Source organism: Lonchura striata, chromosome 33 (genome assembly GCF_050655825.1).
Source record: "Lonchura striata isolate lonStrDom1 chromosome 33, ASM5065582v1, whole genome shotgun sequence".
Classification (NCBI taxonomy): Eukaryota; Metazoa; Chordata; class Aves; order Passeriformes; family Estrildidae; genus Lonchura; species Lonchura striata.
Window position 1 is genome coordinate 5,933,831 of NC_140735.1, and position 9,350 is coordinate 5,943,180.

The following is a 9,350-nucleotide window of genomic DNA, read 5'->3' on the forward strand; positions in this document are numbered from 1 at the left end:
TTGAACATTGGCCCAAAGCATAAAAGGAGTCCAGAGACTGTGCTGACTCCATGTGGCACCTGCACCCCTGGTCCAAGCACTGCTAGTATCCCCGTGCTGGATTTCTGCTGCAGGGAGAAGTGGAATTTCGGAAGTTCTGACCAGTTTGTCCCCACTAACAGCTGACGTAGCCAATGCTGTAAACCTAACAGCCACAATATAAGCACCCATGTGCCTGGGCATTGATGGGGTGGTGACAGGTTAAGAGAAGAAAGGAACTACCACTCAGTCCCACTTCTATCTCTCCTGTCTGAGACAGTGGACAGTGATCATTTTAACACACTCCAGTCTCATAGAACTTGCCAGTGTTTAGCCAGTGTTTGCTGTTGACATTGCCATTGCAGAAGACCCCGCTGAAAACACTGGAAGCAGCAACAGCAGTGGGCAAGCATTTCATAAAATAGAGGTTGAGATTCCTCCTGAAGGATATCAAGGCCTAGCACCATGAAAGACCAAAGAAATATTCACCATTCAACTCAACCGCATTAAAAGAGATGGAACAGAGGGATTCTGAGTTGGAAAAAGGACTTTTGTCATTATTCTGAGTGATTAAACAACTTGAGCCACTAAGGGGTAACCTGTCCAGGAGACACATACTGTTTCTATCCAGGAATGGTATCAGTAACAATTCCAGCACACCCCCACTGAAGATCAAGTTAACTATCAAAGGACAGCTTATCCTTATTGCAGGAGCAATCCCTGCCAGCAGGAAACAAATTTAACAAGTTTAAATTAACAAATTCAACCCACAGGGTAGAATTACTTCTTTTATTTAAGCTAGGAAGTAAGGTAACTTAGTACATGCATTCTACACCACACGTGCTTGTCAGTTGTAAGTGCAATTAATTGAGTATGACCAGGGATTTTACCCATTACCCAAATTAGGTAACACTTCCATTATTACGTCCAAGGATGGATCCCACCAAAAAGGTGCCACGATAGAGAGGTCTTGGCTGGTGTTGCCTGGCTCCCCTGTGCAGCCTCTCATCAGCACCACAAACACTGGGGCCACGTGCTTTCCTTCCTACAGAAAAGAACTCTCATTCTCATCCAGAAGCGATTATTCAAATGTGGATACCACCTCCCATATTATATGTGCCCAGAGATGACTCTCATACAAAAGCTGCCAGATCAGAAAGCTTTCACTGATCTTGATAGTAAAAGGGTTTTAAAATCAAGGGGATTTAGGGTTAAAAGGAAAATTAAGCTTTGTAGGCCCTGAAAAAAAAAATAAATGTCCTAGGTACATGAAGGATTTGTACCTTGCTAGAACTGCACCTGTGTAGCTAGTACATGATAAATGATATGACTGTTAGATGTGATGATTGTTTAGTAATTAAATATAATTACTGTTTAATCGTAAGAATAATCATGACAAACTGTGGTCAGGGGCCTCAGAAAGATAATGAGAAACTCATGTCAATGTATACAATAGAACAATATAATTTTAATAATTAATATGTAGTTTATATAACGATAGAATATAAAATACATTCAGCTCAAAAGCCACGTTGGAGTCAGATTTGGGTCTGTATCCCTGATTCCCAGAGCTCTCAATAAAAGCACCTGCAGATAATCATATCCCGTGATTATGTGTGTTCCTGAATGCTAACACCCTGTCTGTCCACATTTTGTGTGGGAGCAATCCTTGGATGTTTTCAGTGCTGGAGGTGGTATCCAGATTTCAGTGGATGAGCTCCTTAAAGATGATTGAAACACTTTTACAGGGGAAGGAAAGCCCCTAGGCCCAGGGTTCAACGTGCAGATTACATGCTGCCCAGGGAGGTAGAATTCAGTAATAATTTTCTGACCTGGCACATATTGTGTGAGAGCAATCCTTGGATATATGTCATGTTGGAAAGTTGTATCCAAAGTAAGATGGTGGACTCCTGAAGAGGAATAAAGTGATTTTCTACAGGAAGAAAAGGACATAACCCACTGTTTCTTGCGCAGATATGCTTCTCAGGGGAGGTAAAGGCCACAAAGACCTTTCTGCTCTGGATCGTCTTGTGTTAGACATCCACTGGAAGTATTTAGTATTGGTGTGTGGCTCCAAATGCTGTAACTGTGCTCCTGGACATGAATGACAGTACCTTTCTTTGGGAAGGCAAACATAGTCCTGCTGGTGGTGTTCACATGACTGCAAAGTGAAGGTAAAGGCCAGCAACAGCTTTCTGTTCTCACATGCTTTGTGTGGCAGCAATCCTTAGACATTCAATATTGGAGCTTGAATCCAAATGTCAGAACCCAGGCCCTCCAAGTGAATGACAGTACCTTTCCTAGAAAATGAAACTCCCAGTCCTAATGTTGGTGCCACAGATGATCATCTGCCTAGTAGAGAGACAAGTCAGCAAAACCTTTCTGTCCTGGAGCCTTTGTTTGGCAGCAATCCTTGGACATACTCAATATTGGAGGTGGTTTACAAAAGTTTTGACTCCTGAAATGGAATGACAGTGCTTTTGCATGGGAAGGAAAGCAGCTAGCCTCAGATTATAAACTGGAGAGGGGAGGAAAATGCCAGGAAGAGTTTCCTGCCCTAGTCTGTTTGGTGTGAAAGCAATGTCTAGAGCCCTAGATGTATTCAATACTGGAACTCGGCTCCAAATGCTGCAGCTAGGTTCTTCAATGTGAATGACAGCACCTATTCTTGTGAAGGGAAACACCTTGTCCGACTGACGGTGCTGCAGATGATCATCTGCCAGGTGGAGGTGAAGGCCAGCAAAACGTTTTCATCCTAAAACACTGTGACTAGTGCTTTATTTTCCAAGGAAAAATATTGTCATTCCCTTTCAGGAGCACATATGAGGAATTTGGAAACCATCTCTACTAACGAATATGTCCAAGGATTTCTCCAACAGAATAGGTGTCTTGAGAGATAGGTCTTGTTTGCCTTTTCCTTTCCTGGGCCAACAATCATCTGCAGCACTAACAGTAAGACTAGGTGTTTCTCCTCCCAAGGAAATGTGCTTTCATTCACTTTCTGAGCCCAACCTCCTAAATTTGGCGCTAAGCTCAAAATTTGGGTCCATCCACGGATTGCTCCCACACAAAATGTTCCAGGACAGGAAGGTCTTTACTTCACCCGGACAGCCTCTCATCTGCCCCTGAAACACTGGCTACCTGAGGCATCGTGGGCCCACTGAGCCAGAAATAACTCAGCCAAGTGTGGCCAGTCCAGACCCACCTGGGACACTTTAATCCTGGCAGCCCCATCCCTCTGTCCATTGCTGTGATGCTCTTCAGTGCCCGACTCCTGGGTACGTGAGCACCCACAGGAGGGACTTTCACAACCAGCTTGTCCCCTGGGCAGTGATGTCCTGCCCCAGCCCAGCAGCTCCAATGGGTTTCCCTTGTGCTGCCAATTGTCCTTTTTCCATCATTCCAACCACCCCACAGAGCACTTGCCCCCATCCATGAGTCAGTGCCGAGGCAGAGTTGGCCATTTCTCTCATTCAGCCATGTCCAAAGCTAGCTAGACGGCTTTAGGCTTTAAGCTCGGTAACGTGCCTGGAGCCACCTTGTCCTTCAGTGGCTTCCATAAGTTGCCATGTAGCATGTAGCATCCCATGAACTCTCCCACCTCACTCCCAAGTCCTCAGCCCTGGCAACAGCAGTAACTGCTCACCACAGAGCCAGTCCTCCTGGGGGGAAAAGCAGTCTCGCATTTGGGTCTCTGTGTCAACTTCCCCTGTGCAACTTCCCCTGGTTTCTCCTTTCCCTGTCCCCTCACAGGATCGGTAGCCCTGGTGGCCACCCCCCTTTCCCTGGAGACCAAACCCCTCTGCCCAGCCCTTAGCTCCGTCCCCCACCCCTTCCCCTTCTCAAGCTGTCTCTTCCACGTGGTCCCCCTCTTTTACCTCGCTGAGCTCCCTTCAGCCACATGTGATATCCTCCACTGGAATAAAACCCTGCAAAAAGAGCAAAAAGAGCCTTTCTTGCCTCTGTCGCTGAGCCAGCTGTGGTGGGTGGTGAGTGAGGGTCTGACTGCATTGCCTGAAGGTTATCTCAACTTGCTTTTCTGCAGGAGACAGATTATAGGCAGCAGCAACCACTACTCTAACACCCACATTTTCAATTGATGCACAACTGGGCCCTGACCTTGAGGCTTTACTGAGCCTTTTGGAAGTGTCTCCATTGGATCTCCTCTGGATTCTAAATCACTATCAGAGAGAAAAACCCCAATTTTCTGGGGGATTTCTCTGGGGGTGGCCGACAACCCTCGAAGCTTTGAGGACCAGTCTAATCAGCGAAACCTCCTCTGAAGGGTTTTTTCTGACACACCAAGGTGGCGAGTATAGCCTAGTGACAGTCACCTTTTTGTATTGTTTTCTCTTTTTTTTATCTCTTAGGAGGCAAAGGGGTTAATGGAGTAGGACTCCATACAACAGCCTTCCATTTTTGATGCATCCCTACAATATGGCAGGAACCATCAGGAAAGAGAGAGTGATGCTTTTCATTTCCTGGTAGTCAGGGCCTCCCTAGCACGTGCCACCTTCACCTCTTCCCCTTCTGATGATAATCTGAAAATTTTGCCACAGGGCCATTTTGTAATGACTTCCAAGATATCATTCCCTTTGAACATCCCGTCCCAGCACTGGCAGTCGGGTGCCAGTGGGAGCTGTGCTTCAGTGCAAGTCCCTTCTGAAACAGATGGAACCTCCTCATAAGCTGCAGAGTGCTGTATGGGTATAGCTGGCCTCAGATCCTTTGTATCCCAGACTCAAGAACCATAGGGTGGTCCTCCAACTTCCCCAGGTCCCTTCTGCTGGAGGCTCCAGGGTGGACCATTCTCCCTGGCTGCAGTGTGGAGCATTTTTTCCATACCTTGTCCTCTCCTGTCTGCTCCAACGGCTACTGTAAGGAAGAATCTCCTCTTTAATTTGTTCAAAAGCTTGTTGCTGTGAAGGACCCCACTTGAAATCAATCTTCTTCCTTGTCTGTCATATGATAGAGAGGGTTTACAATCTGACTGTAACCTGGAATATGCATATTCCAAAATACCACAGTGCCAGGAAAGCCTGTGTTTCCTTCCTGTGGGTCAGTGGGGATATGGCTGCTATTTTGTTGACCACATCCGCTGGAATCTGACAATGTCCATCTTGCTATTTTACTTCTAAAAACTGAATTTCTTGGGCAGGTCACTTGACTTTACCCTGTTTTATGGCAAAACCAGCCTTCAGGAGGATCTGAATTATCTTATCCTCTTTCTCAAAAGCTTTCTCTGCTGTGGCACCACTTTGCTGCCTTGGACTCCAGCTCACGCTGAAGTTCCAACATGTCCAGCATGGCAGCACGCAGTGATGGTGGGACTTCATTCAGGCCATGACAGTCCGCTGTCAGTGTCCACTCTCCACGGGACTCAGGCAGGGGCCATGTGGGGCTATTGAGGGGTGAGCGAGTCTTGCTGAGCACGCCCAGCTCTCCAGCGCCCGGATCAGCTCATGGACAGCCTCCTGAAGTTCCACTTGGTGCCATGTTGCCGACGGGACACTGCTGGGCTGGCCATCAGTACCTGCTGTTCTTCAACCCTCAGCAGTCCCACAGCAGAAGGGTCCTCTGAAAGACCAAACAAGAGATTCAGCTGTCTAAAGTTCTTCTTTATCCACAGCAGCTCTCCCAAAGCCCGGCGGTGTCCTTTTGGGTTTTTGAAATACCTCTCCTGAGGTGACCTATGCCAAGGATACACGGAGCCTCTAGGCCAGTAACAACTGCATTTTTCTGCCACTCATGCCCAGTCAGGAGCACTTCAGCCCCCAGTATAGTCCCTGTTGGGACCCCCTGTCATCCCAGAAACAGAGATGGATTCTGCCCCTGCATGATGGCATCAGGGTACATTATCCACCCATATCAACTAAGGCCTGGTGCTCCTGTGGCTCTGCTGTGCCAGGCCATGGATCCACACAATCCAACAGACCCCATTGTCCTTTTCCCACACCTGGCTGGAGCCAGGGCCCCTCCAGCTCTGATCATGGTACTTGTTGCTCCCCTCTTGTAAATATGACCTGGAGGTTCCTTCCAGAGGGTCTGAAGTAACATCAGCCCTTCAATTCTGCCTGAGGACTCGCCCAGTGGAAACTGAGTGGCATTTTTCCTTAAAGAGTTTTCTGACTGCAAGAACACTTTGAGACTTCTATGAGACTTACCCTTGTGACACCCCTGTGAGACCCTCATGAGACCCCCTTGAGAGACCCTTGTGTGAGAGACCTCAGGTGTCCTCCAGGTACCCCAGGAGGCACCAGAGGGCATAAGCCCCCAGGAAGGGCAGGTAGAAGTAGCGGTGCTCAAGGACAATGGTGACAGTGATGGAAATGGCACTGCACAACCAGCTGAAGGCCCTGAACTGCAGCACAATGAGCCTGTGCCCCACAGGTGACTTGTAGGGGTGCATCACCCGACCAGGGTCAAAAAACTGCCTCTCCCCCCAAAGACAAACTCCACAAAGCAAACACCATCCAAATACCCCATATCCCTTCAAATGCCTCCCATATTCCCCAAATACAGCTGGGCACATGGGTCTCACCTGAACCTCAATTATAAAGCACCTCATGGTGGTCAAAGAACTGCCCCCCAAAATGTACCTCCTTGTGGGCAAAGAACTGCCCCTGCATCCCAAAATACCCCCCAAATACCCACAAACCCTTTATATACAGCAAAAATACAGGTGGGTGTAGGGGTCTCATCTGGGCCTTTTAGGCGAGCAGGGTGATATGGGTGATACTGTACAGGGTGATGTTCGTGGAGAGCTGGATGGAGTTCCCCAGTCTAATGAGGTCTCTGAAAGCAACAACCCTCTGGGTGCCCCATAGAGACCCCCAAACTACCCCACAGACCCCCTGCAAATGTTCTATAGGGACCCCTGACTGCCCCATAGTGACCCACAGCTGCCCCCGTGCTCCCCAGTCACCTCCCCATACCCTCCGTGGTACCTGTGATGGAAAAGCACTTGCCCAGCAGGATGAGCACGAGGAGGAAGATGAGGAAGCTGATGGGGTGGAGGAAGCAGCCAGCATGGGGGTATGGGGAGAGCTGGGCACCCCCCTTCATCACATCCCCGACACGAGGGTCTGTGCACCCCTACACCTCCTGTACTCCCCCAAGCCCCTCATTACCTCCCATGACTTCAAAGTGCCCCTGTGCTCCCCCATACCCCCTATACTTTGCTGGGAAAGGCCCCCAAACCCACCCAGAATCCCCAGCCCCATCAAATATCAATATGCCACTTGGACCTTGAACCTCCCAGTCTCTGAAGATCCCCCAAATCCCAATGTAACTTCCCCAGAGCCCGATGCTCTCCAGTCCCTGCAGCTGCTGCTGGACCCCACAAACCTGCCCATAGCCCCACAAGCTCCACCTTCATGCTCCATGCTGGCAGCCACCATGAGCCTCTTCAGGTGGTGTGGAGCAGCTGCCACCCTAGACAGGTCTGCGGGGACTGGAGGGGGGAGCACAGGATCTCTCAGAGCACTGCCTCCCCCAGACCCCTTGAAGCTCAGATCTCCCCCAGCTGCTCGCTGATGAGTAACGTGAGGATGATGATGGGGACGAGGGTGATGTCTGTCTCCAGAACACCTGGGGAAGGTGGGGGGCAGGGTGAGAAGGGCTTCACTCCATGAAGCCCCCAATACCCACCAGGGTATCCACAGATGACCCCTGCATTGCAGCCCCACCACAATTCCCCATGTACCCCAAGCCCTTCAGCTTCCTCACACCTCAATAACCTCAAATATATCCCCCATACTGATGCACCCCAATCCTTCCAACCCCCTCAAACCCCAAACAGTCCTCCAGACCCTCATATACATCGCCATCTCAAAGTGCCCCAATCCCTGCAGCCCCCCAGTCCACCATAACTCCCCATGTAGCCCCAGACCCTGATGTACACCAACCCCTCATCCCCTCCAGAGCCCAATAAGCCTCCTCAGACCCCCATAACCCCCAATATACCCCCCGATCTCGATGCACACCAGTCCCCCTTGCACGGCCTTTCCCCGGCCGCGGCCGCACCGAACTCATCAGCCGAGAGGTGCCGCGCCCGGCAGGAATCCCCGGTGCTCGGCACCATCTCGTACTCCAGCTCCAGCCCATGGCCCGGGGGGCCGAGGCCTTCCTGGGCTCAGATGTGGGGTGCTCGCCCCGCGTTCGCTGAGGACTCCGCACCACCAGCGCTCGGGTCGGGGCGGAAGCTGCAGCCCCGGCACAGCGCAGTCCCTGCAGCCCCGCCCGCCCGCCCCCCATCATTGCCCCGTGCACCCCGGTCCCTGCAGCCCCCCAATCCCCCGAGCCCGCCCGTAACCCCCCGGCCGAAATGCGCCCCCCGTTCTGACGGACCCCCACTCTCCCGGCGCCCCCGTTCCCGACAGGGCCCCGCCCTCAGCCTCGGCCCCGCCCCTCCCGCAGGCCCCGCCCAGCCCCGCTGCTGCGCGGGCCCCGCCCCTGCAGAGCCGCCCGGGTGACGTCATTGGGCAGGCCACGCCCCCAGATCAGGCCACGCCCCCTGCGCCGCAGCGGGGACGCGACTCTGTCCCAGTACAGACCAGTACAGACCAGTACAGACCAGTACAGCCCAGTACAGTCCAGTATAGACCAGTACAGACCAGTACGGTCCAGTACAGAGCAGTACGGACCAGTACAGACCAGTATAGAGTAGTATAGACCAGTACGGACCAGTACGGTCCAGTACAGACCAGTACAGAGCAGTACAGAGCCTTATAGATCAGTACAGACCAGTGCAGACCAGTACAGACCAGTAAAGACCAGTATAGGCCAGTACAGACCAGTAAAGACCAGTACAGACCAGTACAGACCAGTACAGACCAGTACAGACCAGTATAGACCAGTACAGACCAATACAGAGCAGTATAGACCAGTACAGAGCAGTACAGACCAGTACAGAGCAGTGCAGACCAGTACAGCACAGTATTTTCCCCGAAGGAACCAAAACCAGCTGGTTCAGTCTGAGGAAGGGGAAGAGGAACCAAGAGCAGCACGTGGCAGCAGGGGGACGGCGCGGCAGGGGAAAAGAGGCTTGGGTGTCCCAGGGGCCCCCCAGACTCCGGGAGTCTGCACCGAGGCAGGGTGACCCAGCTGTGTGGACTCGTAGCCCTGCCAGCCCCTTGGGGACCCCTAAATCCGTCTGGGCAGGGGCCTCCCCCACCTACGTCACTGGGAGGTGGGTGGGGCAGTTGTGACAAAAAGCGATACCCTAAACTTCCCGTTTCTAACCCCAAAATCACCCAAAGCAGAGGCAGTGGCACAGTGGTAACTTGACGGGGAGCAGGGGGGTGGCCAAAATCCCTGGGGGCTGGGGGGAA

General features: G+C 51.5%; 1 long non-coding RNA gene across 1 annotated transcript; it reads right to left on the minus strand.

Moving 5' to 3' along the window:
• Nucleotides 1-793: 793 nt before the first annotated feature.
• On the minus strand, nucleotides 794-8,467 carry LOC146764539 (uncharacterized). The gene is made up of 2 exons (XR_014950725.1): nucleotides 6,966-8,467; nucleotides 794-5,595 (listed from the first exon to the last, which is right to left on the minus strand). It is a non-coding gene; the product is annotated as an uncharacterized LOC146764539 (long non-coding RNA).
• Between the last annotated feature and the right edge of the window lie 883 nt (nucleotides 8,468-9,350).